Source organism: Oxyura jamaicensis, chromosome 20 (assembly GCF_011077185.1).
Source record: "Oxyura jamaicensis isolate SHBP4307 breed ruddy duck chromosome 20, BPBGC_Ojam_1.0, whole genome shotgun sequence".
NCBI classification, from domain to species: domain Eukaryota; kingdom Metazoa; phylum Chordata; class Aves; order Anseriformes; family Anatidae; genus Oxyura; species Oxyura jamaicensis.
The window spans coordinates 4,480,293-4,498,122 of NC_048912.1; the positions used below are offsets into that span (position 1 = coordinate 4,480,293).

General features: G+C 48.5%; 1 non-coding gene across 1 annotated transcript; it reads left to right on the forward strand.

Moving 5' to 3' along the window:
• Positions 1 to 10,888: 10,888 nt before the first annotated feature.
• TRNAE-UUC lies at positions 10,889 to 10,960 on the forward strand. The gene has a single exon. It is a non-coding gene; the product is annotated as a tRNA-Glu (tRNA).
• Positions 10,961 to 17,830: the final 6,870 nt, after the last annotated feature.

Below are 17,830 nucleotides of genomic sequence, written 5' to 3' on the forward strand. Positions count from 1 at the left end.
GCTGAGTGAAGGAGGCAAAAGCAGCTGCTGAGACCAGATCTGTGCTGGCCTGGAAATGGTCCCCGTGGGCACCAAAAGCAGCGAAACCACAGCAGCACGCAACTCAGCACATCCTCGCTCAACATATTTCCCCTACTTTCAGCTTACTTCTTGGGCTTACCTCCTTGAGCTGCCTTAACCCCCAGATTGCAGCATGGGCTAGCAATGAGTCTGGGGAAAAGAGTAAGCTTGAATATTCATGCTGCCATGGCAAGGAAAGTTGTGCAGAGAATTCCTGTCTGACATGAATGACACAACACATCCAGCGTCTTGTCTGAAGCACTCAGAAATGAAGCTGGAGCGTGCAGGGCATTTTGAAACCAAAATGGGAGTGTTTGCCAAAGCTCAGGTGACAGTCAAGGGAGATGTGATGCATCTTTGGGGTTAGTTTGATGCAAATGGGCACTTGAAAAGAAATGTGATGGTTGGTTAGCCAAAGGCAAGCAGTAATGTGTGCTAAAAAAGCTATTGTATTGATTGAAATGCATCTAGAAAACATCAGTCTGATGTAAAACATGAGTAATCATCAAAAGCTAAAGGCTATTCCATAGAGCTCCCAAACATGTGTTTCTCTGCACCCTTCATTAATAAATCAATGAAATGTTCGTGTTGGCAGCGGGTTCAAAGAAGCCCTTGGTGAGCTGCCAGAGGAGGTGGCTGCATCTCGGGCTGCTGCGGGAGGTGGCTGTGCCTCTGAAGGGGTGGTGAGGACATCACGGGGCACCCCGGGACACCAATGTCTCCACTGGTGTCCAGCAGCCACGCAGGGTGGTGGCCCTGGGAGCTGGCTGGCAGGGACACGGTGCTGCAGAGCACTGCCTGCAGAGCGAGTGATCTGTGGGGTGCACACAGGACCAGCAGCCCAACTCCTGCCACGCTGCTCTCATCCTGTATCTGCTGTGCAAAGAAAGGTCTCCAGGGGTCTCTTTACAGAGGTCTCCGAGCCTGGCAGACAGCTGGAGAAATGCTGTGGGTCATGGGAGGCAGAAATTTAGAAGACACACACAGGGCTTGCATGCCAAAAGGACCTGCAAAATGTCCTTTTATAAATGTAAGTTTTCTTAACTGATTGAACTTTCACTGCCGCTCTTGGTGCCTCCCTCCAGTGGTCTCTCTGCACTTCTGCTGCCGCTTACCTGATGGACTGAGATGGTTTCTGTCTGTGGGACCTTCTGCACACCCAGGGGACCAAGTGGGCTCCTGAGGAGCCCTCCACTGTCCCACGCGGGGACCTCACAGAACCCCCGGGAGGTTTCACCACAGAGCTGGCAAGCTGCCCCTGTCCTGAGTTAGCTGTGGGTTGCAGATCCCTGATCTTTGCCTGAGTGGGCTGGGAGCAGGCCCAGCAAGGACAGAAATAAAGGTGTTTTCTGGCTGCCTGTGGGATGGCGATGGGCTGTGACAGCTCCTTCGTGGGGACCGGCAGCAGGGACCGGAGAGCTCAGCAGCGTGGTGGAGCGTGGTGGCACCGCAGTGTCCATCGTCTGTGCTGGGTGAAGGGATGGATGGGGTAGGGGTGGCGGGCTGCCAGGACCAGCCTCCTCCATCAGGGGGTTCTCTGTGTGACCACCGGCATGGCTCCAGTGGGAACATTGGCTGGCAAATGGTTGGGCCATAGCATGTTGCTTGCAGAGCTTGAGCCACCCACCAGCCCCAGGTCCTTCAGCACAGGGCATAGGACGCACACCCTGCATTGCTCTTGTGGCTGTGATCTCCCTGAGCTGGTGGTCTGAAGCCTGTGAATTTCTGAAGGATGCTAGATATTAGTGTATAAGAAAAAAATAAGTCTGGTGCTCACAGCCTCGTGTCTTGTCAGTGGGCAAACCATGAGCTTGTGTGTGAGCAGCACATCTCGGAGTGCCTTTCTCCATGGTCTCATCCAAGCACAAGCAGCACCACCTGACAGCAGAGCCCTGTGTGAGCTCGGCTGGTCTTGGCTCAGCCCGCAGCCAACCCTGCTCCCCTTGGCAGGGGGCTTCCCCCAGGCAGAGGTGTCTGCATCCCTGGGGGCAGCAAACACCCAGCACCACGACCCTGATGCACGCACCACAAGGGTAGAGCCAAGCCCTCTGCCCAAACCCTTGTCCCAAAGCCCAGGCAGCTCCTGGCCAGCCTGAGGCTCATATTTGCATTAGAGCCAATGGGAACCCCCACAGTGAGGTCCCGCTGTTTGGCAAAATTCTGGGTTTTGGGTATTTCTTATCCAGAAAAGTTTGAGAGGGGAGTTTTTTGGGAAGAGCTGCAGTTCTGCTGCGTCTGTAATGTGCCTTGCAGGGACCACTGAAAGCAAGATGCTGAAAAATGCAGCAAAGCTCCCTGTGCTCGGCCCCCTCTTTCCTGTTACCACCAGTTTGTACAGTAGAGGTTTTACTTCAAGAGCTGTGCATTTTTAATAGATTTTATTTACATAATTCTTCTGTCTATTAAGATGGGCTTTAAATGCATTAACTGCAGCATAGTTACCTCAGACCTCTGGAGAAAAGAAACTACAATAAAGATTCTTGTCTCTTAATGCTCTGGGTTTCAGGCAAAAATTATGCTATAAGATAGGAATGCTTAAAAAAAGCCACCATAGTTCCACTGAACAAGAAAATCCAGTTAGAAAAAAAAATGTATTGGAAAACATCTATTTGCCCACAAAATAATGTAAAAATAATGAGTCCATATTCCTCTTTGATGTGTGTGGCACATGCTCCTTTAAGGAGAAATTCTGTATTTCAGAGATAGTGTGCATATCGTGGAATGAAACGGTTGTTATGGCAACAACTCTCAAAAGCAAGTACTTAACTGAGAAATGTGTTCCACATAGCCATAGAAAAATGAAAACATGAAAACAGAGACAGGAAGAATGGACAAACAGAAGCAGTATGAGACGGCAGAGACATTTCGGATTTTCAAGCACACAGAGAAGCAGCACTGAACTAGATTTTTGCATTTATTTTTTATTTTAATTTAAAGCCAAAGTTTAAAGCTGCATCTGTTCCTGGAAGGTTTAATATGTCTTTTACTTGCTGTTGGTGATCCAATAATTAAAAATTCTGTGTTGTATGAGGACACCCTTATTGGTGAACGATGGGATGCAGGTGGACTGGTCTTTATTGCTGCTTTATTCAGACAACCCAGGACATGGGGAGCCAGGACATGGGGGTGGCTGCATCCCCAGCATCCCCAGCACCCCCAATATCCCCAGCACCCCAACATCCCTGGCATCCCCAGCATCCCCAATATCCCCAGCATCCTCAGCAACCCCAATATTCCCAGCATCCCTGGATTTGGTCTCCTACAGCTCAGAGACAGAGCGCACTGTGCATCCTGCCCCTCCTTTTTGCCTTTAAAACCAAGCCAGTGCCATTTTGTGGGGGAAGAGACTGGGGCTGGGTTGTCTGTCTCCCACGAGCTTCTCTGCCCCGAGGAGAACCTTTATAAAGACAGCATCTAAAAAGCACTATGGGAGAGAGAAGGCGAAGCCCAAAGCACTGACAACTCTTGGCATTGCCACTGTCTTCTGCCATCACACTCACATAGCTGAGAGACTGGACCATTTCCCGTGCTACAGAGAAAACTCCTGTGGGCCATCTCTACCTGTCTGGGAAGAAAGTCCTTTCTGAGCTAAAATCTAGCCATGGGTTGAACCGAGGACAAGCAAGCTAGGCATAAAATGCTGTGGCCAGCCCTTGTTTTATTTTGGTATCTATTTCAGCTCTTCATGTATGGAAATCTGGACTCCTTCAGTGCTGGTGATACTGATATAACTCCATACATACCCTGTTTCATAAGCACACGCCCAGCTTCAGCTGGAAGCCCCCCAGGCTGGTCCCTGAGCAGCAGCACTTAGCGCTGCTCTCTGGCCTGGGAACTTCATTCTGCACGACCTCTTTTAACTGCACCCACATCCACTTGGTAACTCCTGTCTTCATTCCCAGAATCTCTATAGAAATAATAATTTCCCATCAGACTCTGTATGCAATATTTTGTTTAAACCTAGACAGATTAGCTCATCTGCTCCTGTCTGTTTTCCTATTAAAATTATATTAAATTAGTCTAATGTGATCTACTTTGATAAAACCTTCCTGCATTTTTTTACTCTCATTTTGTATTTGTCTTCATGTCATTCAAGGTCCATGTCTTAACAATGTTTTCTAGGACAAATGAGAGGACCTGAAACCAGAAAGGGAAGCAGCACAGAAAACAAACAAACAAACAAACAAGCAAGCAAGCAAAAAACTCTAGCATTTAAGCTAACCCAAACTGATCTTCCTGCTTCCTTTACCTACATTGGTGCATACTGCTTATCCAAGCACTTACAGAAATGACTGAGCTGTAGGAACTGACTCAGTTGCAAAGTGAGATATACCACTCTGCCAGCTTGCCTGGTTCATGAGGTTTTTTGCTTTGGGGTTGAGACGGGCTAGATGCACGAGCAGAAATCCTGCTGCAGCCCTGCTCTTACACCCTGCGTGTCCATCCCTGGCCTGACCTTATCTGCACGACTGCCTCTACCTTGCAAGAGCCCAGCCATGGTGGAAGAAACCTGGCTTTGGGGGTAGAAACCTGGGTTTGTGCTCTGGGTGACTTTGCCCAGCCTTGCTCTGACTGTGGGGGAAGTGGTCACTGCTGGGGGGTGGCAGCTTGGGCCTAGTGACGCCCAGCGTGTCACGAGGGAGACCCCCCTGTGGGGATGTCGCTGGCATCCTCAGGCCAAGTGCAGCAGGTTCATGTCGAGGGCACGGCTGAGGCCTCTCTGCGGGGCCTCCTGCGAGCGCTTTGTCCCTGTCCCGCTGCGGTGGCTGTGGAGGGGCGGCACCTCCATGGTGCAGGTGTCCAACACGGCGCCTGAGCCAGGAGGCTGCCACCCCTGCGGAGCCGCCGTTCCTCTCCATTGACTTCTCTGAGCTCATTGCAAACCCCAGGCTTCATCTGGGAGACGGATGCGGGCTGGCTGGATGAGGGTTTATCCTGTGTTGTGTGTGACGATGGAAGAGAAGGATTTCTCAATCCAACCCAAACGGCGGCAGGCCTGCCGAATCCTCCTTTGTAAATAAGTCACTTACGTGTCCCAAAGGCAAAGCAAGAATTTGTAAATGAAAACTTTTTCAGATAAATCTTTTGTAGGATTTATAAACCTTCTGATCGGATTTGTACCTCCAGACACAGATTTGTATACTTGCTGTGAGATTTGAAGGATTTAAAAATCCATCTCTTGACTTGTGAAACAATCTAATGTTTTAGAAACCAGGTAGCTAAATCTAAGACTAAAAGCACACAGCACTTGGGGCTGAAGGTTTAGTGACAGGATTTATACATTAGAACCGGGAGATAATGTAACTCAGGTGTATTAAATCCTGATTTATTAACAAACTCAGAAGTAATAGCTTTACAAATAACTCCCAAGACATTTAAAAGAGCTTAACCCTTAGAGTGCTAGCATTTGTCAGGCTGCCACTTCCACAAATGCCAAGCAACGTGTTTAAACATACCAGGGAAAATTCAACTGTGCTGCAGATGCGCACTGCAGTCCCTGTCACTGGCATTTTCCTCCCCAAGGGACCTCCCCAGGGTGCTGGAAGGAGCATCCCTGAGTGCTGGGCACCTCTGGCGTGCTGCTGGGGGGCTCTCGTCATGCTCAGCCACCACCCGTGGCTGCACGTCTCTGCCTGGCAGCACGAGTCCCCCTCCCGACATGTCCCAGTGACACCTCTGGGGACATCATGGATGGGCCCAGGAACCTCTGCTAGGACGGTGGGCTGAGACTCATTGGAGAGGGCTGATAGTGTGTGGGGACCAGGACAAGTTGTCCTGCTTATCGAGGACTCCGAAAAAAGGCTGGTGGGGTCTTTCTGGGGATGCTTTCCCTCCATCATCACTCTCTCCTCTTCAGTAGTGTCATTTTTACTTCCTATCCAGGCTACACAGCTTTGAGCTCCTCAGCAGTGGAGGTGGAGGACTTCCCCTTTGGGATGGTGAGGCAGGATTTCATCCAGCTATTTAAGGACTCTGTGTGCTCAGGTATCTTTAAGTCTCATGGGTCGGGCAACAACCAAAAGCTGATTTCTTCCTGCTGGCAATCAATTCTGCAATAATTTTACCTTTGCCAAACCTGTTTGAAGATAAATGTTTTTGCTGCAGAATCAACTCTTCTCCGTTCATGTTTATGCCAAAAGCACTGGCATAACAAAACAGCATTTCCAGAGCAGTTGTAATTTTTAGACAGAAAAACCATAATTACCTGGAGGAGTCTGACAGGGCTGCTAATTCCCCTTTCCTCTTCCCTCTGGTGCCCTATTAGCTTTTGTTTAGCATAATTGAGTTCTCACGGCAGCGGCATGCCCCAGCGAGCAGCGTGTTTCGGGATTGCCCTGGGCACTTGACAAGCTCTGTGGGTATCTGAGCCCTTGTGTGCAGAGAGGAGCCCAGTGTGTTTTCAGCTGGTGAAAGAGCTGGATGCTGTTTGTGTCCAAACTTGCTTGCAAACAAAATGACCATTCACAACAGCTTGCTCTGTTAATCGTACAAAGTGCACTAGAAAACGATTGTGAAAATAATAGCTACTTCTTAATGAGAGAGCCAAGAGCAGCAAGAAGGGCCAGAGCACTGCATGCAGAGAGCTGGAATGGAAAAGGCACTTGACATCTCTCGTGGGTTCGGCTCGCACAAGCAATTAAATATTTTAAGAAATGTAACTCTTATTCCCTTTGGTGAGCTTTTCTCTCTTCCTTCTATTTGACTCTTCGTCAAACGGCTGCTCATAATTTTCAGAATGCTTTTCCCTCCTCCTTCGATCAGGACTGAGTGCATGTGGCTTGGGAGCACTCCAGAAACTGGGCCCTGGAAAGATGTGGGTGAAGCTTCCCTCTGGCCCAGGGCTGTGTGCTGCTGCCCCACCGGGCACCACTGCCACCCCTCTGGGCACCACATCCTCAACTCCCCACATTTTTTCAAAGATCTGAAGTAAGTTAGGGATGAAATGCCTGCAGAACTTCCCTTTATCTGCTTAGCTCTTGCACTTTTCCAGTTTAGATGCTGAGAGGCATCGGGAAAGGGGCAGAGGGTGGGATGGGGAGAGGGGGCAGTGGGAGCAAAGGGTCTTCTCCTCCCTCCACCCAGCTGGGCCGCCCCTTCCAGCCCCACACCACCAGGCCAGAGCACCGTGGGTGCATGGGGCAAGCAGATGGAGAGTTGCTCTGCCCAGGGCAGCAGTTCAAGAGAAAGAAGAGGTGGTGATGGCCCTTGTTGATTCAACCAGGTGTGGACAAAGGGCTGTTGGGTCACCCAGGCACATCCTGCTCTGTCTGGAGCATCTCCCAGCAGTGATGGTGCAAACGCTTTGTTGGGCCCAACAGCTCTGCCTGTGCTTCCATCATACTTCTCACAGTTTAGGTAACCAGAAGAAGGGAAAGGGTTAAGAACATAGTAATTAATAAAGAAGACTGTTCATTATTATGAGACGTCTGTGTATCATTAAATTTCATTTGAGCTTTAATTAGACATTTATTTTTTTTTCATAAAAAAGTCTTTGTTGTGTCAATTAGTTGATTGACTATCATCTGGTTTCTGGGTTAGTGAAACCTGATCTGTTGTGAATGAATTTGTTTATCAGGGAAAAGGGACCAGGGGATGGAAAAAAATTCAATTAAATGTCAATGTGTGGAGTGACAAGCAGTATTCGATAGGGCTTTTAGTTTAATTGCTTGTATTTCATTAAGAAATTTATTTATCAAGAGAATTCTTCATTTTCAAAAGATCTTGGACAATTTATTGTTTGCTTCTGGCTTCTTAGGTGCTCTTGTATTATTCCAAAAGCATAGAGATCTCTCTTTTAATTAGAAAGAGTACTTCATTGTGACATGTCCTGAGACTGCCACTTCACTGACATGCAGTAGGAGCCTTTTGATGAGATCCACATGCAAATTGCTGAGGACAGGGTGTATTCCTGCAGCACTGAAAGGCTATCATTGAAGATCTGCCACTCCCTCTGCTGTTCTGCAGCCCGCGACCACGCTGAAAATAGCGTGTTAATCCTGAAAGTTTATGTGAGGAGAAAATTATTCAGCTCCCAGCCCTCAGAACATTTTGGAAGATCTGTTTTAAATCTTCGAAAGGCTGTAAATCCCTTTGGGAGGGATGGTTTTCATTTGTGTTTTATTTGGATTCCAGCTCATCACTTGCGGTTGACAAATAAAAATGAAATAGCTTTTGGTAGGGGGCTGGCAGGCACCCTCCCAAGGCAATGTGCTTGGTTTCGTTGCATAGAGGCATAGCCTGGAGTATGTGCACTCGCACCAGAAGAAAGCGCTGAGAGCACTGAAGTTTATTTTGATACCTTTCTGTTTATTTCTAATCCAGCCTAAAAACTACGAGTAGAAAAGCATGTAGCTGACTTGTTTGAGAGATGGCATCAGGCTTCCAATAAAACTTCCAATGCGGGAGGCATGGTGGGATGCTGCTGGAAGGACAGGAGCTGTGGACCAGGAGCAGAGGACCTCCAGCAGCCCTTTATAAGCCTTGTTGCTGAGCCAGGTATGAGCTAGCTCAGAGCAGAGGTGCCTGTGGATCAACCCTTAGCTGCTTTCTGAGGCTGCAGTGCAGTTTTCTGGCTATTGCAACTCTTCTGCTTGCATCGTCTCATGTGAATATTGGGTGGTCTTTGTCCACTCACCCACAATTGCTCCAAGGGCCCAGGGTTATCTTGTAGAGCACAGGGGATGGGATCCCAGACAGGATGCTCTACTGGATGGAGAACAATGGGGCCAACAGCTTTTGTGACAAGAAATACTTTTTGGCCTGAGTGTAGGTAATTGCCAGGCCAAATGATCAATGTAGTGGGTCTGGAGGAGAAATGGAGCAAAGGAGCACCATGACACAAGCTCCTGTTTTCTGCTTCTCCAGGAAACCCTGTTGTGTGTCACACTGGTGAGCTGACCAATATCCATCTTAACACTAGTTTTGTTCTGTACCCTTGGGAGATTTCCTTTTGAGACAGCCTGGGAGCAGAGAGTCTCTCTCCATGGATTTGCTCAGTGCCCAGCAGAAATCCTGGCAGGGCCTCTGGGAGCGTCTGTATGATAAGTGGCTCTAATGAGTACTAATTACACCCAGTGCATGGGTGATCAAGCTCTTTTCTGGAACACGTCAGTACAGTTCAGCATTTTCTGCCATGTCTATATTCTGTGCCCCCATTTGCTCAGAAAGTACAGCCAGGACAGGTCTGTTCTCAGAAACTCATTTCTCCTATTCTGTGATGAGAATCCACTTTCAAGGAGTTCAGATAATAAGTTGGGAGGCAACACATGAAGCAACTGGCAATTACATCCTCCCTGAACATTTTGTCTGCAATGCTACACCAGCATTATGCCAGCAATTGGGAAGCCTGGGCTGCTGCATGAGCAAAAAAGAACAGCAGGACACCAAGAAATGCTCCAGGTTGTTCTCTCTGGGGAAGCTTTATGAAGGTCCTTGGAGAGGCCTCAGGTTCAGCCAGGGCAGACCTGACATGGGTGAAGAGTCTGTATTTCACCTGAAGCTACCAAGGAAGGAAAAGTGAGCAAAGACCAGCCTTTCCAAGGCTTAGTAGAAGCAGAAGAGGAAGAGGAAGGTGTGTGATGTTTGGGAATGGCTATGAAGAATTCTGCCCTGGCTGATGCTGGACAAGAGCTCTAGAAGAGCAAAGGGAGCATGCTGTGAACATCACAAAACTGAAAATATCCAGCTAGGAGAATAAAGGTTTTCCAGCCATGCCTTCCGTGTCCCCAGGGAGCTGCTGACTGTGTGCAGGGGATGGAGCAGTAGTGTTGCTCCGCCATCAGCCCGGGCAATGACTGCACTTTGCAGCCTTTGCAGCTCCTTCAGCCACCCTGGCTCCCGTGACAATTCAAAGGGGTATGAAGGGTCCTGGAGAACTTCAAACCTTGCTCACGCCATCAGTTTTAGGGTCTCCCTGTGCAGGGGAAGGAGGGACCATGTCCCACAGATCACCTACTGGGTGTCCTCACCCTGTCCTTTGCTCCACAGGAGCTCCATGGAGCTGTCCCCTGCCATCCTGGCTGCAAGCCCACGGTGGGGGTGAGGGCTGGGAGGTGCTGCAGGAAGCTGCTTCGGTGTGCAGAGCAGCCCCAGCCCATCACAAAGGTTTTGTTTTCATCTCTAAGTAGCTGAAGTGTGTGTGCCTATCAGTAAATCTCCATCATCCCAACTGCAGCGTGTTTCCTCAGATAAGGGTGCTGCGTGATGGCAATTATGTTTTCATTTGTTGTGGGAAAAGTTAATACGCAGAGTGGCAGAAATGTTATTCATCCTCTGTTAATTATGAGCTACTTACTGGAGGGAATCATGCAAAAACAACAACAAAAAAAGTGTAATCAAATAAAATAAAGGGGAAGCGTGCCTCCGTGCTGGGTGGAATTAGCTCCTGTGATGCTCTGCCACCAATCGTCACTAATAACACCGTGTGGCCCCATGTGGGACCTCACTGCAGCTGGGCAGCACCATAACTCCCTGGGAAGCTCCAGGAGATCCTGACGGCAGGCAGACACTGGGGACAGCCACCAACACACCCCTGGGACCAGGCTTGCCCCAGCTCTGTCCCTGCGTGTCCCAATGTGGGGCCGCCCATCGCTGAGGGGGAGCTGCAGGAGGGTCCCAACAGAGCCCCAGCTGGACCCAGGAAATCTAGATGTTGCTTTTCATTCATTTATTCATTTATTTTTCCACTTTGCTGTGATTTTCCCAGGAAAGATGCAGCAGGAAAGAAAAGGATGGGGTCACTATTGGGGTTGCTGCAGGGCTCCAGGCCCAGGAGCAGGGACAGCTGCCCCTGCAGGCCCAGGCCCAGTGCCCAGCACAGCACCACAGCTCCCACATGGTCTAGCGGTTAGGATTCCTGGTTTTCACCCAGGCAGCCCGGGTTCGACTCCCGGTGTGGGAAACCCCTGTATTTCATATTGCTGTGCCCATTTTGGGGCTTTGCAGTATGAGGAAGACACTGGTCTGACAGGGTCAACGGGCACAAGGTGGAGCAGGGGAAGCTGGAAGCAGGATTTTGTCACCACGCGGTGCTGAGGCACTGGAAATGAGTCTCAGGGAAATGGGTGTCTCAGAGAAATGGGGTCTCCAGTCCCGGAGATACTCAGAACCCAGCTGAACAAGGCCCTGGGGGAGCTGTTCAAGATGGACCTGCTTGGAGCAAGAGGTTGCAGAAAGAGGCCTTCATAGCACACTTCTGACCCAGATTTCTGTAAGATTCCCTCATTACATGGCTTCAAGAGCCAGCCAGCAGCTAACCCCTTACAAGGGCTGTTCTCGCAGCCCTTGAGGTGGCTTGTCCTAACGCCACAAGGTCTTACCACGGCCAGGTGAACAGACACTGGAAAACAGAGGAGCTTCCAAATATCCTTAAAGGAAATCTCACCATGGATCTGTGCCATATCAAATGAAACTTCCTTCTGAGCTCACACTGGTAAGTGTGTGATAGAAGGACACCACCTGCATTTTGCATCCCCTATATTTAAGTATAAAGGGAGATGCTTTTACAGAGGTGCCCACCTAACACCTCTGCAGGGTGTTGTAAAACCTGGATTTCTCAGAGTTCGGTGTCACCACCAAGTAACTTTGCTTTTGTCTCAGAAGCATTTGCAGCCAAGTTCCTCAGACCATAGCAGTGGACTCATTGGACCTAAAACCTTGTGAGCATGTTTGAGCCTTAAAATGGACACAAGCTGCAAACTGTGCTATTTGAGTCACTTGAATAATGACTAAATTCTTGATTACTTCCAGGAATGACCAGGAACAAAAAAAGAAGTGAGATTCGTCTTCTCAGCCCTCAGCCGTGATTTTTTTTGCTCAGCTCTGCTGCTGATACTGAGAGCAGATGCTTCCTTACTCTGCAGAAACGCAGTGTGTGAAACAGTATTTTAACAGCTTTATCTGATATTTTATATCTCACTGTCAAACATAGCAGTGATTCCACTTCTATTTGGGTAAGTAATCTGAAAAGAAGGCAGCAATAATCTCTCAGGAGAGCCAGGCACGGGACTAATTACTCCAGCTAGAGATTTGTAAAGACACATTTTCAGTGCTGGGATTTTATCATTCCACAGGGTAATTAAAAGACAGCCCTGTCAAAGGAAGTTTTGCAGTCTTAAATATTCTTTTTTTTCTCTATGAAGAATAACCCTTTCCAGGCCCAGCAGAGGGATGGCTTTATTTACCAGCAATGAAGGCTACCTGTGACGTGTGCTTGGGTGGTTGCAGTGGCTGGGCAGAGCTGTGGCTGTTTCTGTGTCACCTCCCAGTGTCGGGCATGGGGAAGGAGAGATGCTTCTACCACCTATATATATTTGTACAATATATTTATGACCCTGTAATGGTCTCAGGTTGTGCCGGGTTGGGGGATTAGGTTGGATATTAGGAAGAGTTTCTTCACAGAGAAGGTGGTCAAGCACTTGAAGGGGCCATCCAGGGAGGTGGTGGAATCCCCATGCCCGGAGGTGTTTAAGGAACATGTGGATGTGGCACTAAGGGACATGGTTTAGTCATGGCTGGTGATCTTGGACATTGATGGTTGGACTTGGAGATCTTGAAGGTCTTTTCTAACCTAGATGGTTCTGTGATTCTGCAGAGGGCTGTGAACTTGCTTATTGGAGGCCACCACCCAGGCAGAAATTATCTGGCCACTTATCTTGTGTGTGCTGATCAGATTGTAAAGTGCTATAATTTGGAGTCCTGCATCAAGGGCTGACCAGAGGCAGGATTTCTGCCTGAAATATGTTTCTTTGGTGAAGCACCTGCTGAAACCAGAACAGGGAAACCTCACTGTGGTGGCTTACAGCTTGGCCACCTCCTGAGCTGGGATCTACAGCCTGGGACCAGCAATGAGATCCCTGCAGGAGGGAAGAGGCTGCTGTGTGCTGCCACACACAGACGTTGCCCTTGGGCACCCTGGGGTGGGGAGGAGCTGGGCACAGGCTGAGCACGGTGTTGCTGCTCAGATCCCTCCTTCAGCCTGTGCCGGTGGGCTCTCTGCCCAACACCTACCGTCTTCTCCGCAGGCCAGGTCTGGGTTTTCCAGAAGGTGTCACTGAGTCATTTACTCTTCTGGAGTACCTTGAAAATCCAAGTATGGGTGTTGCCTCTGTGAGCCCCTCCATGGGGTGCCTGAGCACAGAATGGCAATGATACAGGGTGGTCCGTGCAGATGCAGGCAGGAGGTGGCCTGCTGGCTCAGCCCAAGTCCTCTGCTTTGTGCCAGTGTCCCACACAGCCCCTTTCTACATTTTACTCCTTTAAAAAACTGTCTTTTAAGAGGGGGTTTTGTGTCCAGTTCTAATTCTAATGCATTTAAGGGTTTGGTATTTAAGGAGTTAATTTTTAGAGAAACAAAAACTTCGGGGCTGATTCAAGTGTCCTTGAGTAGAAAAGGAAATCACTGGCCATGGTCTGAGCACAAGGCACTGCACCTGCACCTCCTCTCATTCCCAGCTCGTCCTTCCCATCCCTGTTAGTGCCTTTTGATGGATAAGGGGACCACGGATGTGACAAGGCAGTGAGCCTGATGTGACATGTGTGATGAGAAAGAAATGGTATAAAAAGCAATGGTATTGCAAAATTAGCATCTCCCAGCAGCCTGTTCCTTGGCATCATGCCTGTTTCCATCTTTATCTGGGTGTTGTTTAATTGCCTAATTGTTATACTTAATTTATTTATGTTTAACTTGCCGTGAGCATGTAGAAATGTAAATTTAGAATAAGGAGATCACTTAACAAAGGATTCCTTTTTAGGGAGGTTCACTTCTTGTATTGCAGCTTGCAAGTTTGCCTGGGATAGGAATTTTTCCTCCATTTCCTTCATTCTGTTCAGACTGAGGAGCCTTGGTACAAATGGCATTAAGCTACACAGCCATTTACTGTTTTTTTTTTTTTTTTTTTTTTTTTTTTTTTTTTCCAAGTCAGTATTTAGAAACTTTCTCATGATTCTATGAGGACAATTCCTGATCCCCCTCTTTATCTGCTAGAGATTTCTCTGATCAATGGGAACTTCATGCTAGAAATGGCCTAATTAAGGAAAATTAGCATTCTATCATATAATACTGGCATTTAATCCTATATTCAGCCTGTTTAAAATACACTCCCTGCACATCCCTTCCTGTAAGTCTCTCATGCTATGCCAGCTCCACTCTGTTTTTATCTATAAGGAGTTGAGCTCGTACCTGTGACAGGTGCAGAGTGTGTTAAATCTTTTGATCATCACACACACCACTCATCCTCGTGTCCTTTAATCTAAGCAATGCAAAGAAAATCCTATGCACTAGCTTTAGGCTTCTTCCATCTCCCCGAGTTTAAACAGGAGGCTCCGCAGCTCCAGATCAATGGACCTAAATTGTTTGTCTTTAACTTAGGTGGGTTTAAAGGAAAGCTGCTCAGCCCAGCTGTCTGGAGGTTCACAGGATGGGAAGGGCTGTGTGCTGTCTGGTGAGGAGGGAATTGGAGTTATCTATCTTTGAAACTTGGTTTGGTTTTTATAGCAGTCAAGTAATTAAATGGGGAAAAAAATCACAGCAAATCGCTTTCTGAGAGATCTTCCACAGCGTTCTTGTTGTCCTGAAGCTAATAGTGGAGTTCTTTAACTCACCAGTTGTTAAGAATTTCTGCAATCCACAAATGCAGTTGGGAATTTTTTTTCTCTCTGGGAGTTATTCCTGGATAGTTCACGTGGAATAGTTGATACTTGACTTGCTATTGGTTCATATGGGTGGCATGAGCCATCTGCCCGTTCCTGTCTGTAGCCCGGCTGATGCTGGTACCCAGCCAAGGAGGTGTGAGCAGCAGGGATCATTTTTTTGTCCTTTGATGCTCTCCTAGAGTCTCAAGCCCCCGGGCACCACCACGTTGTCAGAAGAGCTTGAAGGGATCCCAAAAGGGAAGTGCCATCAGGTAGCATCATGCAATTCATCTTATTTCATCTTCTTATGCCCAAATAAATGTGCATGCAGAGAAGATTTCCAGGAGCCCCCCTAGACTGCTGTAAAGGCGGCCCACTAATTAGTCTTACAGTTAACTGAAAAGTTGCTTTGAAATATAAATATACTTCTGTGAACGGGGAGAAACATTTCTCACTATGAGACAAAAAAAAAATAAATCCTTTTTCCAGCAAAAATAGGTGCTGTTCCCTTTAATGTTGCCATCAGGATGATACAAGAAAAGAAAAAAAAAAAAAAAAAAAGAAAGAAAAAAACCCTCCATGCTATGCAAAATATCACAGAAACCTTTTTTCCATTACAGTGGTCACAGGCCATTTTGCTCTTCACTGGTGACAGGGGACCATTAGAACACAATCCCCGATGCCTGCATATCATAATGAAAATCATATTTCTTCCTGAACTGGTACATCAATTGTCTTTTTAGTAACCTGGGAAGTGCAGCTGTATGCAAACCAGGGAACGGTCCTTCACTCCTAATCTGTTCTCCTGCAAGATAAGTGATAACTTCTTAATGTAACTTTCCAGTCTGGTAAATAAGAAGTAGCTACAACATGATCCCATGGTTTAAATAGAATCATCTTCCTGAGACTTAAGAGCTGCTCCCTGGGCAGGAAAACTGATTTTGATGAAATCAGTGTTCCTCTCTGTCTCTTTCTTTCCCCAAAAGTCTGCAGGCACAGTCTGTGGGAACACACCGAACAGCCTGGCTCTGCACAAGTCCCCGTCCCAGTATCCCAAACGCATCGGTCTGCATGAGGGGAATTTCTGGAGGGTGTGCTGGCCGTGGAAGTGGCTGCCAGTCCCAGCTCTGCACCTCGTGGGGTCTGCCGTGGGATGGGGACACCCTCCCAGCAGAGGGACAGGCCCCAGACTGAGAAACTAGGGGAAGAAATTCAAATCTGAGACATTTTATCGGGGGCAGCATCGCAGGCTGGCTTTGGAAAGGCTTTCCTCCTGGAAGGTTTTTCTTTATGCAGTTCTTTTTAAAATGCACTTTTAAAATAAAAATATAAGATTTCTTTCTGCAAAAGCTGCTGTGCGGCTCCTGGCCATGACCCATGAGATGTGCCAGCACCACCAGCAGCAGCTCCCGATGGCACTGGGGGCAAAGCAGCCTCAGCTCCTACAGCAGCTGCAGGCACCTGCCCCAGCCCAGGGACACGCCAGGCTCCTGACACCTGGGACAGAAACTTTTCTTTAAATCCCTTTTTCAGGCAGCAGCGCTAGGGAGGAGAGGACATCTGAGTACCTCTGCCTTCTTCTCTCTTCCTTTCCCCCCTCTTGCTCACGTGCGCAGGGAAGCTCGAGGAAAAAATGACCCAATCTGCTGCTGGATTGCCCAAGACTCTAATGAAAGCACAATTTATTTAGCATCATCTGCACCACATCTCCAGCGACACGGCAGGGGCTGAGCAATAACAGGCCTGGAAGCCGAGCGCGGGGAGGAGAGCGGCACCAGCGCAGGAGCCATCCCTGCTCCAAAAATGTACGATTTCAGTTCCTGCTTTAATTAGAATTTATTTTAAGCGGGTTTGCATCAACTAATAAAACAACTGGCATTGATGAACTGCTGCCGGGCAGGCTCGAGTGGGTTTTAATCTCCAACCAGCAGCTAGTGTGAGGGGAGCCCGAGGAAAGTCTATTAGAGATAGACATCAATTCAAAATCACTCATCTTAAGGCAGTGTCGACGCAGAGGGTGCAGAATACAGAACTGCGTCATTAAATAGCCAATACAGATTCGGTGTTCAGCCTTAAGAACTAAATGATATTGTGGTCAGCTTGTTGCAGTAGCTGCTGAAAGGGGATATTTCTTCCTGGGTCATCACACCTCTGCAGTTCGTGCTGTGTCTGGGGAGGAGTTTTGGAGACCTGTGGCAAAGGGCCCCCCACCAGCAGCCCAGGGAAGTTGTTCCCAAGGGAGAACTGAAAACGTAGGAGTAAACCCCGGAGGTCCTGAGGGCTGCTCCTGCCGGCCAGCACCTGTGGGATCCTTCGCCCTCCAGCAGCCATATGGCTGTGCTCTTAGTCACATGGTCTGAATTTTGGGGTAAACCTCCTGGTGCAAGGAGTTGGACTCAGTGACCTTCCTGGGTCCCTTCCAACTCGGGATATTCCATGATTTCAGCCTCAGGTCCTTAATCCCAGCTATTAGGAAGCAGCGGGTAGTCCTGTTCTCTTAAGGGGCCCTGAAGGGCATTTGTCAGACCCGAAACTCGCCGTGCCCTGGGTGTGGGCTGGTGGGGGCCTGATGCGGGACCTGGCTATGAAATCCCAGGGGACAAGCACCTAGGTCGCCTTTAGTTGATCACTAAATTGCCATTTCCACTGTGGCTTGGGCTGAATCCACCCCCAGTGCCCCTGGAGCCAGGTCCCAGAGGTGCAGGCTGAGGTCCCCCCCGGGCTCCCAGGGGAAAAGGCAGGTGCCAGCGGGTCCTGGTGCCCTCTCTGCAGGGCTGGGGACAGAAGGTGGCCTGTCCCGCATGGCTGGGGGCAGCAGCCCCCTCCCCAGGCTGGGATGCTCCCCACAGGGGGTGACGGAGCTGGGGGTCCTGCTCCCCTGGAGGACCCAAGCGGAAGTGGGGTAAGAAGGCAGGTCACCCAAGGGATGCTTGGCAGAGGGGAATTTGTTTTCACCTCTTTCCTTTAAAAACCAAGGCAAAGCAATGCAAAGCAGAGCAAAACAAGCTAGGAAATTACAGGCGTGCTTTTGGAATGAGACAGTAGCTCAGGGTCATCTGTGTTTATTTCCAATGTTTTATCTTATTTCCTTTTTCACTTTTACAAAGTGTTTTTTTTTTTTTTTTTTTTTTTTTTTTTT